Source organism: Misgurnus anguillicaudatus, chromosome 3, assembly GCF_027580225.2.
Source record: "Misgurnus anguillicaudatus chromosome 3, ASM2758022v2, whole genome shotgun sequence".
In the NCBI taxonomy this organism is placed as follows: domain Eukaryota; kingdom Metazoa; phylum Chordata; class Actinopteri; order Cypriniformes; family Cobitidae; genus Misgurnus; species Misgurnus anguillicaudatus.
Window position 1 is genome coordinate 34,305,664 of NC_073339.2, and position 20,938 is coordinate 34,326,601.

Below are 20,938 nucleotides of genomic sequence, written 5' to 3' on the forward strand. Positions count from 1 at the left end.
ATTTTTCAGCAAAGTCCTCTTAGTGTACGGAAGAAGATTTGGATGAAAGACTGCACACATAAGTTTTTTTATCTGGTTAAAGGAGGTTTACTGAATATTTAAGTAATAATTGACAACGGGCCACTAAATTATTTGAAAATAATGCAAACCTAAGGTGGTACTGGAGTCAATTATTCGCTTACACCACGGTTACAGACATTGCTAAGACATTGCTCTGATGGTTATTTTAAGACATTTGACAGGTCACGTGTGTATATGGAAAAATAATGCATACCCATGGAACATTTCTCAACCAATCAGCCTTTTACCTTTATTCAGAAAGGACAGTGAAGAGGAGACTTTGAATGTGCTTAGAGGCTTTTGCAGCGAATTTAAAAATAAATTAAATACTAATAAAATGACTAAAGTGGCATTTGTAAAAATAAAGCATTTCATTTAATGACTAATAACCTTTTTATTGCCATTAAAGTAAATTACTGAACCTTAACATAACAGCCTGATAAAAACTGCTCATTTAACAGAACATGTCAGACACACTTGGAGGGTTTTGCATTTGAGCTCTTCAAATATTTATACAAATGTGCAATGCCCTCATCATACTTTCAGCATTTTAAAGGCTGATTAAGAGATCTGGATTACAGCGCTGGAGTGATGCTGTACAATTAAAGGTACACAAAAAATAAAACTTCTGTAATCTAGGGATGGGCACGAGTACTCGATTGATCGAATGTGGCATCGTTGATCGATCACGAAAACGATGATTATGTGGGTTTATTTATTAATTAATTTATTTGTGGTTATGGCGGCATTTGGATGTATGGTTAGCATACATGCTTTGACTGGACGTGTTTTAAAGCGTGCTGTTATGGTGCACATCCACAATGGGTTAAACTTTCTGCAAAATTCAAAATAGAAGTGCATTGTTCTCTTTATTGTTAAGACTAACCAGCCATCTCCTTGCTGTATCTGTACTGTAGCTCCCGGCTATGTCAAGCCAGCTGATCCAAGCTTTTTCTTACCTTGACGCAGATGTCTACTCACTTACTGGATATAGAAATCCAGTCAACGTGGCAGAAGAATTCCTTTGAAATCGAAATCGTATGGGACGAAACACAAACATGCAAATACACACGCACGCGCGCGCGCACACACACACACACACACACACACACACACACACACACACACACACACACACACACCAGTGCAATTTTTCAAATATAAGCAGATTATCTTTGATCTTCGTAGGTCAACTGAGGCCGACCCCATCGGCTTAATAGAGCAAAGAGTGACAAAAATGACGCAATCGGCCTGCCAGCCAATCAGACAAGTCATAGGGTCTCTGGGTCAGTTTATACTCTGAGTACATAACAGGTGTGTGCTAAAAGCTGATAAGGTTTCAGGATGTTAAAGATATGAGCGAGCGTGAACTGCATCAAATGCATGTGGCACAATTTCACACATGCCTGCGTGTGTTTGTGTTTTCCTTCTGTTATCTCCATCTTGTTTTTTCTGTGTCTCTTATCAGACACTTAAATTTTTTCTGCCTGTCATGAAATATCCCATCTGTGAGAGCATTGAATCATTAAAATAATATTGCCACAGGGATACGATTTGTACAGTGACTGAATGGTTTCTGCCCTTCTGTGATGACTGTATACTTTCAGACGTTTGCTATCATTTTTCCAGTCGACTGAGGATCCTGTCTTTATCTCAAGATTAAATCTTTCTTACAATGCCTGGAAGTTGGAACAGAGTCTATTGACAATCTGATCATTTCTCTTAATGGTAAATAATAAAATCATTACAGCCATAGTATCATATATCACACAGGGTTTTTAAAAAGTATACACTCTTAAAAATAAAGGTGCAACAAATTGTTCTTCACAGCATTGCTATAGACAGTTCATTAGATGTTCTCTGTTCATTTAATGGTCTAACTAGTGGCTAAACTGAACTCTGGAATAAATACCTCATTGAAAATAGCAAATGTTTTGGTTTCCTAAAGACGAGGGCAGACGGCGATCATGGATCATTACTATGTGAAGGCAGGTTTGGCAGCCAATCTGTAGTCAATATTGTCTACATTATATAGTACACATTTTACACAGTAACATTAGCTCAGTGTAGTTTTTGATACTAAGGTAAACTTAGATTTGAACTAAGGTAAACTACTTGCTTGTTATTTTGCTTGTTTTTAGAAATAAACTACTCTAAAAAGACTCTATTGTTATTGATTCTTTGCCAGAGTTTACCGGAAGTTGAGTTTGTACCACGAAAGCCGTTTTTACGTTGTTGCTGCTGAAACTGTATAAGGACCCCATAGAAAGTTATACAGTTAAAGGTTTTTAAAGACCTGTTTCTTTCTTACCTTTAAATTGTCCAAAGAAAAGATTTTTGTGAAACAGAAATGTTCTTTAGAGAGTCTTGTTTAGGCCTAGGGCCCTATTTAATCGAGCTAAGCGTGTCCGAATCCACTTTTGCTAATTTAACCGACCCGAACCAGTGGCAATTTTTTTAAGCAGACTTTACCCGAATGTAAACGGCACCGGCGTGTGTGCAGCCTGCAGTCAGACAGAAAGAAACCCTGCTGGTCTCGCAACAAATTTGGCGAGTTGCTCCATTTGTTGTACTTTGTTATCTGACGACGACACCAAGATAACTGCTAAAATGTACATTTAAAACTGACTGTCATGTCTGTCTCAATGAAAATTAACCTACCGCCAGCCACTAATGTCGCAAGCGCTGTTGGCAAACAGAGGAGAGGTTTGAAAGGACATTGACGCACACACGAGTTTGGATCCGTTCGGCAAAAGCACATTCATTTTAAATTACCCGAGACCCAATGCCACTATATTATACCCGACCCGTGTCCGAGGCACAAGTGAAACTTTTAGACCCAACCCGATCGGGTCTCGGTTGGGCCTCGGGTTTTCGGGTCTAGGTGGACCCGTGAAGACCTCTACTCCCTACTTAACATTCATGGTGCCTCAGTGTTTAGAGAGCACATTACTTCCTGTTTTCTTTAAAACAATTGCATCATCATGACAAAATTGTTCTTGGGCACAGATCGATAAAAGTACACTGTGGGTGCATGCTTGTGGTAAAAGGGGACAATTGTGCATAGGCACGGTTTGGTCCGGTTAGGTATAATGTGAGCATGCCCTAAGTGGTTCCTTGTTACTGTAAGTGCTTCCTACAGTACTGTATATGGAGGGCACTTGAAAGGTAGCATGCAAACATTTTGATTAATCCAATCTTTTCCAAGAATCCACTCTGCCCCGGTATTTGCAAATTGAAGCCCATGCTGTCGAAATTGGTTTTATAAAAAACGGGAGCTAAAGAGCTTTGGAAAGAAATCATCAGTGGCCCACTAACTTCCGGAGTTGGCCTAAAAAATACGTCATCCTTGTGGCACTCTCTGTTTGCCATGAGACAACACTTTTAAATCTCCAGGTCCATGCCACACACAGACGCACGTACACAGATCAAGCCTCACTTTGGGCACCAAGCCAAAGTTTTAGCATATGGCTCTTCTTATTTCTATCTAATAGTGATTAAAGAGAAGCTAAGTGTATATTATTAAAATGGATAAAGGCAAGGACCATTGCGATGAGAGGGGACTCAATAATGTCTAATATAGTATAGCCTACCCATTGGGCCTGAGGGAGAGAGGGCCCACACATAAAAAGTAGACACCAGTATAATTCATAGGGTCTGGGACAAGCAGCAGTCTTAGGACACATTTAGTAGGCCATACATGTACTGTATGGGTTATGTGTTAGTGCAATAAAGAAAGAGTGAAGTATTTCTATCCTGCAGCTCCTGTGAGCCCTTTAATTTTTTATATGTTCACACAAACACATTGCAAGCACATAAAAAGCCTGTTACTTTTGATGTTGGATATTTGGTTGGATATTAGAAGTACCTTGTAGTATTAGACATTTTTCAACCTTTCCAAAACTTGGTTTTAGTGTTGTTATGAAGACTATCCCTAAAGTCAGAAGCAAGGGAGTGGGAAATTCTCCACATCTTTGACACTAAGCACCTACTAAAGGTTAAAATCTTGGAGCCATACAAGGAATGTTCAGGAAACAAGCGCCTTCCGTGTTGTTCATCCCTGATAAATGTTTAATGCTTTTCTAGGATCTCATCCAATCTAAATCATAATGATTTCTTTGGTACCAAACACTATATTGTTCATATGACCCTCGTGTCTCCATGTCACATGACCTGTGGCTAGGGGTCACCCCTTAATCTGTCAGATTTATAATTGCTTTATTTTAAACAGTGCACTATGAGTAGAGGTCTTTAGGGGTCCACTTAGATCCGAAAACCGGTATAATAATAACGTCATCTGGTCTTGGGTAATTTAAAATGAAGGTTTTTTTCCGAACGGACCCGAAAACCCGAACTCTCTCGTGTGTGTGGGTCAATGTCCTTTTCAAACCTCTCCTCTGTCACCAAGCCTATTATATATATAAAGTTTTTTTGCACCCAAGAAGACCTCTAAGTATGAGTAAATGGGTGATTCTAACGGAATCTTGGTTTTAAAAATGTCAAGCATGAAAATGTAAAAATTGCTTAAATTTACTTTTTTTCCCACCAGACATTGAAAAACAAAGTCTGGAGTAAATGGGAACATTAATTTAAAAACTTTCACTTATCATTTAACACTTTTTGTAACATAGTTTAAAAAATTTGTCCTAAAAAATCTCATTACCGCAACAGTCAGAAAACATCAACACTGACATATTTTCAAAATGACATGACAAACCTGAAAGAACATAATTTGGAGATTCTGCACATGCATTTAAAATCAAAGTATTATGCTTCTATTAATTAAATTAACATTTAATAAGCATCTGTTGCGGTAATGATAATCAAAATGTTGTGTAAGCATTCTGACTAAACAATATTTCAAATTAACTGTAAAAAAATGATCTTACCTGGTAGCCATCTTGAAGTAACTGGTCCATGTGCTTGGTCACTCAAAATCAAACTTTATTAAAATTCTGTATGTGTGCTTAAACTGTTCTCAAAAAGTGTTGCGCAGGATGAGAACATCAGGCATGGACACATCATTTTCCTAATTTTTCTTCATTATTATTATACATGAATATTCAGTAAATATTTTTTCTGTCATCTAAAGTAGTCTAGCAAAACATCCATTTATTTTTTTTCTTAATATTTTTGTGTTAATTTGATTAAATTACAACAACACAGCCGGACACATTGCGGTAATGAGAATTTCAGCAGAAAATGAGATAAAATTTACAATTATAAATTCTTATGTTGAAATCACACATTGTGCAAGGTAGAACACAGTATTGTGTTAATTCTGATGCTTTTTAATGTTACTATATTACACATTTTAAAGCTAAAATCATTAGTGCCGTTGTGTTTCAATGGTTTCGTGAGAATCACCCAAATATGTGTATGTCAAAGTGATGGGTTTGAACACATTTACAGCAGCTTATAGTGGATTTTGGGTACCGTATACATCTCAGTACATGCAAGCCTTCGGAATCAAACCCATGAGAATGGTGTTTAGTTACAGTAAATTTTGCTGTACACTTACAGCTTCCTGAAATATATCAAAAGAATATAACCAACAACCAGAACTGTTAAGAGCAATCTGATTTGTTCAGTTCAGTTACTATTCTCTCACCCCTAGCTGTAAATACACTAAAACAATCTGTGCTCTTGAAGGACGAGATTGTTTGAAATGTGTTGCTTGACAGTCATAGATGTGAAGTCAAGCTGACAATCCTGTCAATGTGGCACTTGTGAAGTATGTGTGTTGTGTGACTTTGGTTTAGACCTGTCATTTATGGAGGTGAAGTGGCTCCTTGTGTCTTTCAACCCCCGTCTATTATTCTGCGCCTCTGTTAGTCTCCAGCACGGTTCTGTCAGGTCTTGCCAACATTGCTTCAAACCCGCCTGACGCGTGACACCACCTGTGCTATTTTGTCATCACTGCATGCTCAGAGGAGACACTAAGCTTGTGCGACAGGTACCGTCACATCGTCCCACAAGCTGTGGCATAACACCCCTGACACGAGGTTGTGTCACCCTGGCCTCAAATGGTAAATGGTAAATGGACTGCATTTATATAGCGCTTTCATAGACCCATGGCCATCCAAAGCACTTTACAATTTGCCTCACATTCACCCATTCACTCACTCATTCATACACCAACACCTCGACACTTGGTCAGGTGGAGCCGGGGATTGAACCATCCAAGATGTTGATGTCTTTCTTTGTTCAGTCGAGAAGAAATTATGTTTTTTTTTTTTTGAGGAAAACATTCCAGGATTTTTCGTAATTTATTAGATGTAATTGGACCTCAATAGTTCAGTTTCAATGCAGTTTAAAGTTGCAGTTTCAATGCCGCTTCAAAGGGCTCTAAACAATCCCAAACGAGGCATAAGGGTCGTATATGAACTTTTAAACTACATCTTTTCGTCTTGAACTAGCCGTGTGATGTGCCAGCGTGACCTTTGTGTTGCGTTATCACATTGAAACTGCAATTTTAAACTGCATTAAAACTGTTGGGGTCCAATAAGTTTATTAAATTGAGAAATGGAATGTTTTCCTCAAAAATCGTTTCTTCTCGACTAAACAAAGACTGACATAAACATACTGGATGACATGGGGCTGAGTAAATTATCTGAATTTATTTTTTTTAAAAGTGGAATATTTCTTTTAAGATATAAAGCAAATCAATGTGTTAGTTGACTTTTTAAACGAAAGATTTGAATGAAGGTGATCCTGTATCTCAGTTGTTACAGCATTATGCTAAAGTGTGTGTGCTCATGCATCATATAAACCGTCTACTGTAGCAATCTAATTCAAGCAGGCATGCAATGCCAAGAGGCAAAGTGAGAAGATAAAGCAATGGAAAGGAGATTATAGGAATTGCTCTGGCCTTTATTTGAAAAGCTTCATCTGTGAACCCTGATACACCAAAGGAAGCAACATTTTTCTGTGGCTTTAACTCTTTACAGTACTCATCTGTCTTTAGTGTAAAGGTCAGTAAAAAATTTACTCAGACATTCGCTGATAGATGTGAAAAGTCTCTGATGCTTCTGAAAGCGCGTGTCATGTGAGATAATGTCAAGTTTTCATTATTTGAAATGGTAACAGTGTGTTAAGTCAAAATTAAGGGATTTTCTTGCGGATTTGAAGTTAATATTCAGTCAGTGTCACAGGATGTGGTGTTTTAATGCATGAAATGCTGAAATCCATGCTGAAATCTTATTATAATAATACCGCCCCTTAATCTGCACTTTTCAACCATGGCGCACTGCCATTTAGTGCAGCGAACGAGAGAAAAAAAACTGACAGCACAATTGAGTTTCAATTTCAACACACTATTATCATGGTTATCAGTGTTTGCATTTCATCAGCTCATTTGCATTTAAAAGGACACACAAAAACAGAATTTTTTTGCTCACACCTACAAAGTGGCAATTTTAACATGTTATAATAAATGATCTATATGATATTTTGAGCTAAACCTTCACATACGCAGTCTGGTGACACCAAAGATTAATTTTACATATTGAAAAAGTATTGTGAAATGTCCCCTACTTTACACTTAAAGGATTAGTCCATTTTCTTAAAAGAAAAATCCAGATAATTTACTCACCACCATGTCATCCAAAATGTTTATGTCTTTCTTTGTTCAGTCGAGAAGAAACCATGTTTCCTGAGGAAAACATTGCAGGATTTTTCCCATTCTAATGGACTTTAATAGAGCCCAACATTCAATACTCAACTCAACACCCAACAGTTTCCTTCAACGGATTTTCAAAGGACTATAAACGATCCCAAACGAGTCAGTTTATTGTTTAAAATGGTCCGCAAATTTGCGTTTTATATATGTAACACGTGACCATCCCTACGTCACTACGCATTTACGTTAGGTTGCGCTGGACCGGACCTAGACGAAAAGTTGGGGTTTAAAAGAGCATATTTTTTATTTTTCTTGTCAAAAATGACAATCGTTTCGCTAGATAAGACCCTAATGCCTCGTTTGGGATCGTTTATAGTCATGCTAATAAATTAATAACTTGACTTCATGCATTCCTGTCTCCATTTTCCAAGTGTGCCTTACGTTTGCTTACTTGATCTGGTGAATAACTGTGTGTACAGAGAAAAAGGAAGAATAATTGGTCCATAATTAGCTGAAAATTTTGAGATTTTAAAATTATTGACTGTAATTGGAGCCATTCTGAATGGTATTCATAGCTACTCATTGGTTATTTTCCACTTAATGCATCATTGCCATTTTCATTTGACAAAAGGTTGTTTGTTGTGCTGTACATGTTAACCAAAGAAGTGTTAAGAAATCTGTATGTGCACACATGATGCAGGGAAGTTTAAGGGATGTCAACGTTGTAACACAAGGACCATGTATAGGCACCTTTGCTAATTGAAAGCTAAATCAGTTTGGTCATGCCGAAACATCTGAGGTTCTCTGTCTCCATTAGAAAAGCTTTTCACTTCATCAATTTGCTAATTATGTTGTGTCAAGTGCTCATTGAAATGAACTAGAACATTGTTTACATTCAGAGACTTTTGCTAAGGAGGGTTTTCTCGGGCCTTCTGTCCCAGGCCCTGTGAATTTGAGCAATGACCTTGTTTAAATGTATATGTGACAGTTGAATGGTATAGTGTTGTATTTCTATACAAAAACATTTTTATTTTAATCGTGCTTAAACAAAATGTTCTGTATGTGTGCAATTACACCGCCGTCTCCCTCTGTTGACGCATCTGTAAAAGGACACGGATTGACTATATATTGAAATATATTCATATTCGTGAAGTGTTTTACATATATTAACATATATTATCTTAAGAGGGGTGAGGCATAATGGCAACACTATTGTACATTTTGACCTTGCCAATACTTGTCAAACTTATCCCATATAATTTGAGCTCTGACACTAGGCATTTCTGTCTGATTGAGGCAACATGTAACGATATTGGTCATACCTGTATCTCATGGCAGGTGTTTTCGCATGAAGCAACCTTGACCTGTGAATTGCCATACCAGATGAAAGACCCTGAAGAGATGTTATGCACATGCTAATGTGAATCTTTAAAGGGATACTCCAGACAAATATCAAAATTACCACATGATTTACTCACCCTCAAGCAATTCGAGATACACATGTCCATCATCTTTCAGACGAACACATTTGGAGTTATTTTAGTGAATGTCCTTGCTCTTCTAAGCTTTATAATAATAGAAAACAGGGAAACAACTGCAGACTCCCTAAAAGAGCATTTATCCTTCATGAAGGTAATCCACACAGCTCCAAGGGGTTAATAAAGGTCTTCTGCGGGTAACCAATAGGAGTGCAATCGGACAGTTCATTACGATCTTGTACAATATCGATTTTGTAGCAAGCTGGAGTTAGGGAGTGTTCCAACAGCATTTTAATATATCAGGACACTTTGCAAAAGTAGATTTACATATCGCAGACAGACATAAAATAAACAAATATTGCAAAAATGTAGTTATGTTTTATATGCGTTCAGGTAGCACATAATACATAAGAACTGCCCAGCTGTCACTGCAGCAAATTATTCTTTGATAAGAGGATTTGAGCAGCGTTTTGTTATAGAAATAGTCATTTTCATCCATCATCCATATTTCTCCAAACCCACGTATCCTCTGCAAGGTCACAAGTGGGCTGAAGCCTCAAGCCTAGACACACACATTTACACAACTACAGTATACTAAAGGCGATTTAGTGATATAACTAAAACTTTCCATCTTCATGCTCTGTCGGGTTCACCTAATCTTCATGTCTTTGGACTTTGGGGGTGACCGGAGTTAGCCTGGTCCAACCAGACTCCCGTACATTCATTTCATTTGTACAGAGAGTCTGGCCACGTTCCATCGCAAAGCGTTACTTCTGTTAAGGAGGGTCCTCTGTTGAAGTTGAAAACTATTGGATTTGCCCAGGAACTGCCATAGGCAATCGCTAACGTGTGGTCGTGACGTATATCATGAGCCGAAACCGGCCGGAAACAACAAGTCCGAATGATCAGACCAACAAAACTTAGCAAACATTGTTCTTGCTCCGGCTTTAACTTCTGTATATTCTGCAGTTTTGCAACAACGGACCGAATAGCTTTTCTCAAGTCTTTCTACGCTGCCATTACTGAACTACAACCGAGGGGCAACCTTCCGATCTCTCTATTGAAGCCAACACGGAAGTGACTTAAACTGCAATTCATCGACTGGCTGCTTGAGGCTGGCTCCAAAAGGGAGTCAATTCCCATAGACTCCCGTGTTAAAAATGCCCAACTTTACAGTAGAAAATAATATGTTTACAGCCTGGTACAAAAATTTTGTAGTTTTTGGTCTGTATAGCTAATTTTGCTCTTCGTGACAACTGTGAGGGGGGTGAATTTTTTTGTAACTCATCCGTTTAAATTATATTAAGCCTTAAACTTCTGCATAATTAAGGGCGTGGCCGCGTGAGTGACGGTTGAACAGCCACTGCTGTCACCAGACTCGCGCTAGGCGGGCGTGGTTTCAGCATCCAGCCACCTCAGCTGCACCCATGTCCCGCCTCTTTACCCATTTTCGGTTTTCGGCGAGTGATTCGCGGTGACGCGCGGCCAAGATGGCGACGGCAGGCAATGGCTACTTTAAGCTTCAAAAACAATCTTCAGAAACCAATGGGTGACGTCATGGACACTACGTCCATATTTTTTACGGTCTATGACTACAACTCACTGACGCACAAACTCAACGTCATCGCCCTCTGTTTGCTGATTGGACATGCAGATTTTTTCAGGAGAAAACGAAACTCTACACAGCAGTCCCAGACGTTGTACTGAAGCGAAATGAAAGTTAAGCGGAAGCACAAGGGGGGCGGAGGCAGGCTAGACCGGAGTACCCAGAGAAAACCCATGCTGATACAGAGGGAACGTGCAACCTCCAAACAAAAAGACCCTTACAGGCCAGACTCGACCATTAACTCTTAATGCTAGAAAGCAACACTGTCACCCACTAAGCCATGCAAAAATGAATTTGTGGCACTTTCTGTACATTTTTATAATTGGTAAAGAAAATACAAACAGGGTTTCCGATACAGGTCATTAAAGGTGCTTGAATCTATTTTATGCAAGAAGCTTTCTGGAAAAAAATCCATATTATTTCCTGTGTAGTGTAGGATAATATCATAAAAATTCTAGTCTTTTTAAGCACACGTGCTAAACTGTTCGCTTTAAATGCTTATATCTTCTGTATGCGAATGTTGATTCATACCAAAATGCTTTTTTGCATAGTTGTGTTTGACACATGAAAACTTCTTGAGTTACGTATGTAACTGTTGTTCCCTGAGAAGGGAACCAGATGATGCGTCTCCCTTGCCATACTTCCTGCATCCCTGTAACGCCGTTTTTGGCAATATTTCAGATAGCGATATACTTCCTGGCTCCCGCGTCACCCTGTCATTGTGGTTAAGCCTCACCATTGGTTGAATTTGATATACACATTCAGACACTTACCCCTGGAGGCGTCCCCAAAGTGTCACCGCAGTGACGCAGCGCGAGTTCCCTCGAAAGGGAATTGTAACAATGTATCTTTAAAGGAAACACAATGTAACCTTGCTCTCACTTAAAATGTGTCCCCACATTTAGTCCTTGAATTTGAGGGTATTGACCTGAAAAGTCCTTGAAAAGTCCTTGAAAGGTCCTTAAATTTGAAATTAACTAAGGTGTGGGAACCCTGTACAAAATTTTATCAGAAATTTTTATGACTTTTAAATGGCAGAGTATTTAGTAAGCAATGGCGAGCGGTGACTTGTCTTCCAAGGGGCGCAAATTCAAAATATGTGTTCGGAGTGTCATGTTAAGCATGTGCATCATGTGTCTTGTCAAAATATGTGCCTGCTGCACACGCATCAAAAGGATTTATGATAAAATACTTGCAAGACACTAATTTAACAGTAAACTCTGATTACTCATGAGATTAAGCAAGTATTCGGCAAACCAAACGTGAGCGTCTCTTTTATCATAAACCCCATTGAAGCGTCTGCAGCACTATTTGGCATGACACATTTTTGACATGAATAAGCTGCTCTGGCTGATGAAGAGCTTGGCATGATGTTTATTGACACAGGGGACTTCAGTCTATAAAGCACATGCTTGAGTAGTGACAAACAAGATGAGTATTGATGACACTAAATCACTTACATTTTAATCAACATAGCTGTTTACACAGGAGATGCCCCATGTAGTGATATAATCAACAGAGGACCATACAGCTCATGCTACACTGCAGCCCCAGACACTTTTAATCCCTTTCCATTCCCTTTACAAAATACCATGACATATATGACCATTTACAAATGTTGTCTTTCTACATAATCATTTCTGCTCCTTAGTTCATGTAGAGCTTTGAGTTAACAGTGCAAAGGTCATGGGTTCAAACACTTACACTGATAAAAAAGCTATTTTGTAATGCTCAGTATGCGAACATGTAAATGGAATATCTTTAAGTCAATTAAAATGATAAACTCACCATGTTAAACATTTCTGTGAAAAAATTCAGGGAAAGCAACAAAGAAAAAGGAATTACTTCCCTAAACCAGGGTTTTTCCTTCCTGTAAGCTGAATATGTTGGTTTGAGTGACACCTTAATCAGTCTGATAACCCACACACTTACATACCGAAAGCAAAGCAGAGCCGATGACATTACTGTACATTCCCTAGGGACTTAACAGTTTGACTTTGTCAAGGACAAATCTTTGAGTTCCTCCTTCAATCCACAAGTATGAAGACTGCCTAGCCTCCATCATCTTCCCTCTTAGTCATAAACAAGCTGAGTGCACGCGAGAAGTCGTCATAGAGACAACCCGTTCAACCTCTGCTGTCAATGCGCATCAGGACTTAACCTGTAACGGCTCCATTCCAGCTATCTAGTTGAAGACAAGTGGTTACTGCCGGGTCATTCTGAACATATTTGTTTACTGAACGTTTCAATGTGTCCATGGGAAGGACTAATTTATAATAAAAGAATGATAGCACTTTATTTTATAGTATGCGTACTTACATGGTACATACAGTATATGGTAAATGGAGGGCTCCAACTTTTTTCACTAGGAGCACAGTGGCTCCCAAATGAAAATTTTAGGGGCGCAACCAGAAAATTTAGGGGCACACACCATAAATCAACATGCTAACCAAATATTCACATTTCTACTAATTTCCACTGTATTAATAATAAATACTTTAATAATAGATGCAGAAAGTACAATGTGCTGTTTTCAAATTCAGTGTCACATCACAAAAAAGGTAAAATTTACTGGTCGCACATGTGCGACTGGATTTAAAATTCAGTGGCACACTCTCAAATTTTGGTGGCAGTCTGGAGCTCTGTAAATATTTTGTCAGTCCTTCCAGAAAAATGCTGAGTTTTTTGTAATTGTTGCGAGGAAACATCCTTGATCTTGCGGCATGTTTTCTTAAAAAGTGCAATGGAATATGCAGGATATTTATGCAATTTAATGCAATAAAATTGCGGGAACTTGCAAAATTTGCGGGAACTTACTGTTTTCAGCTTTTGCAGCTTTTCAATGATGTTCACGTTACACAATCACATCAAATCATAACGTTCCCATGTCAAAAGGGGACAATGCTGGGCTTGTGTGAGGTAAATGCAAAATTTTTCAACTTTCTGCCAAGATATATGTGATTTTTGGTACGAAAATGCGAGGATTATGAAATCATGCAAGCCTCGCATATTTTGCGCACGGAAATCTGCAATGTATCCTGCGAAAGTGTGGTGTATTTGAAAAAATGTGTCCACTGCATAAATATGCGGACTTTGGCTAATTATGCGTTAAACCATGCGATTGCATAAACACGTTTTTCTGGAGGGACTGTATTGTACTTGAAGACAGATGTTTGGTGCTTGCTTTTGAGTATCTACATGGTAATGAAATTTTACAGTAAGTACATGTACTTATCTAGTGTTACATAATAACTACCAAGTATGTACCACTGGTAAGTACAGTAATGATTCCATTTAATTGCAATGCAGATAGATACTCAAAAGTAAGTACCACACATTTGTCTGTAAGTACAACATCTTTACCATATAGGTACATGGCAAGTACACATACTGTAAAATAAAGTGCTACCAAAAGGATTCATTTTTTGGTGAACAGTTCCTTTAAACGTGGAATATAAATTCGTGGTTGAGGGAACGGATTACTCTGGAGCTCAGGAGATTAAATGGCACCCTGCATTCAGGGAGGATCCTCAGAAAAATGACCTCTGGTATTTATGAACAGTCAAGGTTATTTTCTTGAAATGGTTTCTTGAAGCATGGGTGATATTTGTGCAAATGGTGATGGTATTGCCGGTGTGTGTGTTTGTTTTTGGAGTGTGTACTCCTATGTCATCAGGGGATGTATGACCAGTGTTGGGAGTAACGCATTACAAAATATAATATATTACAGTATTATATTAGTTTTTGCTGTAACGCAGTAATATAACGCATTACTCGTAAAATTTTGGTAATATTTTACTCGTTACAGTCTTAGTAACGAGCGCGTTACAACAATGCATTTCAAAATTAGACCGTGTTATTTTAAATTTTTATTTTTGACCAATGCGCGCGACCAGCATCCACACATGAAAAAGCTGTGTAAATGGCTGCGGCCCAAACCGCATCCATAATATATAGTGGGCGAAAAGCACTGCTTCTCGTACTCTTTGCCTACTATATAGTATGGAAGTAGGCGGTTTGAGACGCAGCGTATGTCTATTTCCACGTGCTGTATGCAACAAGTTCTTTAACTTTGTATTTGAAATGCGATTTGGACGCGGTGCGCGTCAAATATAGAGATGTTTCTTAAAGAGCTGAATCTGGGAAGTCCGCGGCTGTATTATAAGCATTGACTAAAGTGGTCGCAATCAGGTCCGGTAGCGCCGCACACGCATAATTTTGCGAATAAGAGCACTAAGTAAGAGCTACAGAAAGTTTCTATTGGTCTCCTGTGCTGCTTGAACCTCAGAAGTAAAGAGACTTTTACATGTTGCCAGTAAAATCCATATCACACCAGCAATGACAAGGTAAGCTTTGCTATGATTACAGTCCATATACATAATAGATTGCTAGGCTATTCCTATGCTATCTACAGTTTTATTACAAACAGCAACCTAAACTACAACATAACATTAGTGAAGACTTAAACATGGTTATCTAAATAGTACATTTAAACATCACTGTTTAAAGTTTTTACCAGCCTTTGTATGGGAACCTATAGGCTATTCATTGTTTGGCAAAAAGCAGTGCTCCTCTGTTTGTCTTTTTTATTAAGCAATGATATGTTAGCCTACATGTAATCCTATTGGACTGAAATGAGCTGTATTCCTTGAGGCCTAATCCTCCAATAGGACTTTTTGATAAGTTGTGTCAACCCAGTGCATGCCAGGTTTGTGCTGTGAATCTGAATTAAAAGTGATCAAAAGAATAGAAATGAAAAGAGGTTGCGTGTCTTACCATGTTATTAGGCTATAGATTGCATTATAGTGGGCTCTTTTACCAGATCATTTGTCTATGTTTATGATTATGACAGTAATTGTTACTGTATTTTGCCATAAGTCTTCACTTTGCCTATTCAAAGCTCGAGGGCCAACACATAACTTCTAGATTTATAAGCAGCAACAAACTACATTTTAACATTTTATAATGCCTAGTCATACTTACGTTTTTTGATGAAAGTAACTCAAAAGTAACGCAAAAGTAGTGTAACTCATTACAGTTCAGAGACAGTAATATTGTAATGTAACTAATTACTTTCAAATGACAGTAATTTGTAATATATAATGTATTACACTTTGGAAGTAACTTGCCCAACACTGTGTATGACTGACAGCCTCGCTTTAGGCCATTGCAAGCTAATCGACAAGTCAGACTACCACTGTCCTCGAATTAGTGCTTCTGTTCTTCGCTTTGACAACACTTCTGACATGTGCTGCTGACATAGTGAGGGGTCTGCAGGGCAGCTGACACAGCAACACAAGTTTGTGTTCATTTCTCATTGACTTATCAGTAGGCTGATTTCTTTGAGTTTACATTAATAAAACAGAAAACCTTAGACTTTAAATAGATGTATTAAAACTAACTTTTTAAAATGTTTTGATCAAATGACTCAAATGTGGAGACAAACACATGTAATGTAAACGTTAGATTTCCTGTTCCTCTCATTGCTGTCTAGTAGAAACAAATCAGATATGAACTAAATCCTTTTGTGAAATAATTCATAGTCATTTTCACTGCTTTTGTAATACTGTATAATAGATCTAAATGAGCTGCCTTTGTGTACAATTTTCGAGAATAATTCAATCTCCATTGAAGAAGGTGGCTCCCCACAGTGCAGTTTATCTGCATCTGCCTTTAGTGTTTTCCTTTTGATTACAATGTTAGTTAATTATTCAGCTTTTCACACAAAGTCAAGTCCTTATGCGTGCCGACAATTAGAAATGTGCATTCATTAGAACCACTTGCGTTTGTTTCCTAGAGCAGCAATTAGCTATAGGCCATGCCTAACCATCCACATACCCAACCTGCTCACGAAGAAAGGAGAACTAATTAGAAACTCTCCATACACAATCACATTTATAAACACTTTTCATAGAGTGCGTGTTGTTGTATGTGTTGTTGTACGTTTGGATTGCATGTTATGCATGTTTAAAAATTGCTGGGTTATTTTTTGAAACTCACCGAGTGGTCAGGTGTGTTCACTGGTGTGCTCGCACAGGGGTCGCTGCAAAAGATGTTTTCCAACAGGTGTTTTAGCATTCATTGTAAATTTGTGGATCTATTTTTCCAAGCGCCTCACACCCGTATATTCTTCTGTTGAGAGCTTGAATAATAGACACTCCAGCCCAGTTGGTGGCGATAATCCGCCTTTGCCAATTGCAAGAATACAAACAAAGTTCCGGGCGCGGAGTAATACTGTACCTCAAAGCACATCTAATACAAGTCAATGGAGTTGGACAAAACTACAATAAAACCTGTTGGAAAGCATCTTTTGCAGCGATTTTTGTGTGAGCATATCAGTGAACACCCCTGACCACTCGGTGAGTTTCACGTCTTTATTAGGGCTGGGATAAACGATTATTTTTTAAATGATTAATCTAGCGATTATTTTTTCGATGCATCGATTAATCTAATGATTCATTTTATCAGTCCGATTCGACTTCGATTCGATTCTCGATTATCTCCCCATTAATTAACTAATAGCAATTTATACATGTTGATTTACATATCTGAATGTAAACATTTCAATATATGTTCATTGCTCTTAAAATTTCAAAATAAAAAAAGACTATACAAGTGCAAAATAATGCATCCTTAGTCAGAGGTAGCATTCAGTAAAGCGTTTGCAGCTCATACTGTGCAGTTTAGTAACAGTATAAAAATCTCAAGTTCAAATTACTTTATTTTACATGCATTTATGAACAAAAACTCTTTAATGTGCCTTTTGATGGTCAGTGTAACTTTTATGACTTGATTTGTTTAATCCACATTGTTTTCGTGCTGTTCTAGTCCATTTAATGACAGATATAAACACAATTATAGACTTAAGAAGCACATATATTATTAAATCTCTTTCTCTTAAGTTTGTTAAAGGAATATTCAATTTTCTTAAAAGAAAAATCCAGATAATTTCTCACCACCATGTCATCCAAAATGTTGATGTCTTTCTTTGTTCAGTCAAGAAGAAATTATGTTTTTTGAGGAAAACATTGCAGGATTTTTCTCATTTTAATGGACTTTAATAGACACCAACAATTAATACTTAACTCAACACTTAACAGTTTTTTTCAACAGAGTTTCAAAGGACCCCAAACGATCCCAAACGAGGCACAAGGGTCCCACCCAGCGAAACGACCGTCACTCTTGACAACAAAAACAACAAATATACACTTTTAAAGCACAACTTCTCGTCTAGATCCGGTCGTGATGCGCTAGCGTGACCCGACGCAATACGCCATGACGTCAAGAGGTCACAGAGGACGAACGCGAAACTCCACCCCAGTGTTTACATGTGTTGGGAAAGAGGACCGTTCCGACGTTGTTGTATGTCAACTGATACTAATTAATGTCTTTGTGTCAGTTTATTGTTTACAATGGTCCGCAAATGTGTGTTTTATATATGTAACACGTGACCTCCCTACGTCACTACGCATTTATGTTAGGTCGCGCTGGACCTGACCTAGACGCTAAGTTGTTGTTTAAAAGAGCATATTTTTTATTTTTCTTGTCAAAAATGAAAATCGTTTCGCTAGATAAGACCCTTATGCCTCGTTTGGGATCATTTATAGTCCTTGAAAAACTCTGTTGAAAAAAACTGTTATGTGTTGAGTTAAGTGTTGGTGTCTATTAAAGTCCATTAAAATGAGAAAAATCCTGCAATGTTTTCCTCAAAAAACATCATTTCTTCTCGACTGAACAAAGAAAGACATCAACATTTTGGATGACATGGTGGTGAGTAAATTATCTGGATTTTTCTTTTAAGAAAATGGAATATTCCTTTAAGATAGATTAGGACTCATTTACTGCTGGACAGAGAGTGAATGAAAGTGCAGTCTTCTGGCAACAGTGACATATTTCATTGCTTTCTGTTAAATTGCTCAAAATCATGACTGTTTAAAACACACTTCACATTCATGATTTTATGGTAAAAATGACACTTTTTTGCGTCAATCCACGAGCATTTAAACCATAAACAAAGCACTTTCACATAATTGAGCGTGAGCAGCGCAGCAGAACCCACACAGAAACGATTGCAGCACTGTTGCTACAGAGCCGCGAGCTCGCGCTGCTCACACGGCGGGGTGCATGCTTGTTAACATGGGCACTGAAAAAAACACGCGCCGCAGGTACTGCTCACACTTGCTGTGTGAAACCGGCATGGACTGAAGCCACTCGCGTTGCTACTATTCTACGGGGCCGCCTTTTTGGGTCTGACGAATCGACACGCATATTTTGCGTCAACGTATTTTTTTCGTCAACGTCGTCGATTACGTCAACGCGTTGTCCCAGCCCTAGTCTTTATAAATGAAAGTTTAATGCCTTTTAGGAAGGATTGTTCCTTGCACCTACTGTATAGAGCCATTATAAAGATGGGAGGTGATACAAGAAACACCCGAAAATTCTCGGGCCAGCATCATATGTCCAAATTTCAGTCAAAACCGTTCTATTCAATCATAAACAATCTGAAAACAGGGCTTTAAGTGTAAAATACAGAGCTTGTCCTTTAAGATATTTTGGTATTGCAATTAAAAATTAAAACAACTTTCTATTAAAATGTTCTTCCATTTTTATTTTTGTGGGTCTTCCATAAACCATAGTTTTATTATAATGAATGTGTAATAGTCATGTTTCTTTGCTCCATTAATTACCATTTGTAAAACCATGTATTTATACAAAAACTATGGTTACAGGATACAGTAGATATATAACCTTTTATGTATTAAAGGGATATTCACCTAAAAATGAAAATTCTGTCATCAGATCATGATCCCCGTTCACTTCCATGCTTAACTGCATACTTTTATCCTACTATGGAAGTTGATGGCACTCATGGACGGTCCCCAAAATATCTTCCTTTGTGGCTATCAGAACAAAAAATATATATATATATATATACAGGTCTGTAACATGAACACATGTTATATTGCGCAATGTAAACACAATCAAAGCTTCAAAAACACAGAAAGAACAGGACCTTTTAAAGGAATATTCCATTTTCTTAAAAGAAAAATCCAGATAATTTACTCACCACCATGTCATCCAAAATGTTGATGTCTTTCTTTGTTCAGTCGAGAAGAAATTATGTTTTTTGAGGAAAACATTGCAGGATTTTTCTCATTTTAATGGACTTTAATAGACACCAACAATTAACACTTAACTCAACACAGAACAGTTTTTTTCAAAGGACTATAAACAATCCCAAACGAGGCATAAGGGTCTTATCTTGCAAAACGATTGTCATTTTTGACAAGAAAAATAACAAATATACACTTTTAAAGCATATTCCTTTAAATTTATCTGTTGAAATGTATTTATTCACATCATATTTTAAAAAATAACAGCATGAAACACTTTCAATAGAAAAAATAAACATGCAAATTTATTAGCACTTTGCATGAAATAAGACTTTGTTCAAAATTAAATAATAATAAAGCAACTCGGTTTGAATTTTGTCTCTGGAAAAAGTCATCATACTTTCTTTTCGGCTGGCTTTTTGGTTGATAATGTTCACTGTCTGCCTTGGTTTTCTCTGCTGGTGCCGAATCCCCAGTTTTCTTTTCATTCTGTCACAAACATATCTTGTTAACTTTTATACCCGCTACCGCCTATATCGCCTCTCCACATTAAAGCTTTTGTTCTGCTTCAATTAACATTCTGATGTTAATTCATTCCTGTAGGCTATGGTTCAGAGTGACATTTACTTCACAGTCTGATGTTGTTTTATGTTAGGCTTATATTTTAATGTGTCGTTTTCAGTGTATGGTCAATAAATAAAAGAATAAACTTTTCCCCCGCCAGCGTGTTTTAAAAAAGTTGCCAGCCAGCACCAGCATTTCTTATGATTTTCACAAAAATGTCATGCCTTCCAGAAATGTTCTTCTTTAAATACATAAACATACAATATATCAAATGAAAGAACAGACCCTCTGCTTTCAAACAAAGATGTTTCATCCTACCCTTATGTGTTTTCTTTTTATCACTTCTCAAATATGAGTTATAAAATAAGTTTAATCAAAAATATTTTTTTTTCAATTTTTGTGAAGGACTTTTGCCCTAAGGGAAAACTATCAGGTTATATATGGTGGATAAGAGCGGAAATACGGATTGCCCGAAAAAAAACTCGTCATGGGCAGG

At 37.7% G+C, this 20,938-nt stretch overlaps 1 protein-coding gene across 1 annotated transcript in view; it reads left to right on the top strand.

Annotated features, from left to right (window-relative positions):
• mtnr1aa (melatonin receptor 1A a) overlaps window positions 1-20,938 on the top strand; it is a 52,667-nt gene that overhangs the window by 28,941 nt on the left and 2,788 nt on the right. The window lies entirely within an intron of this gene.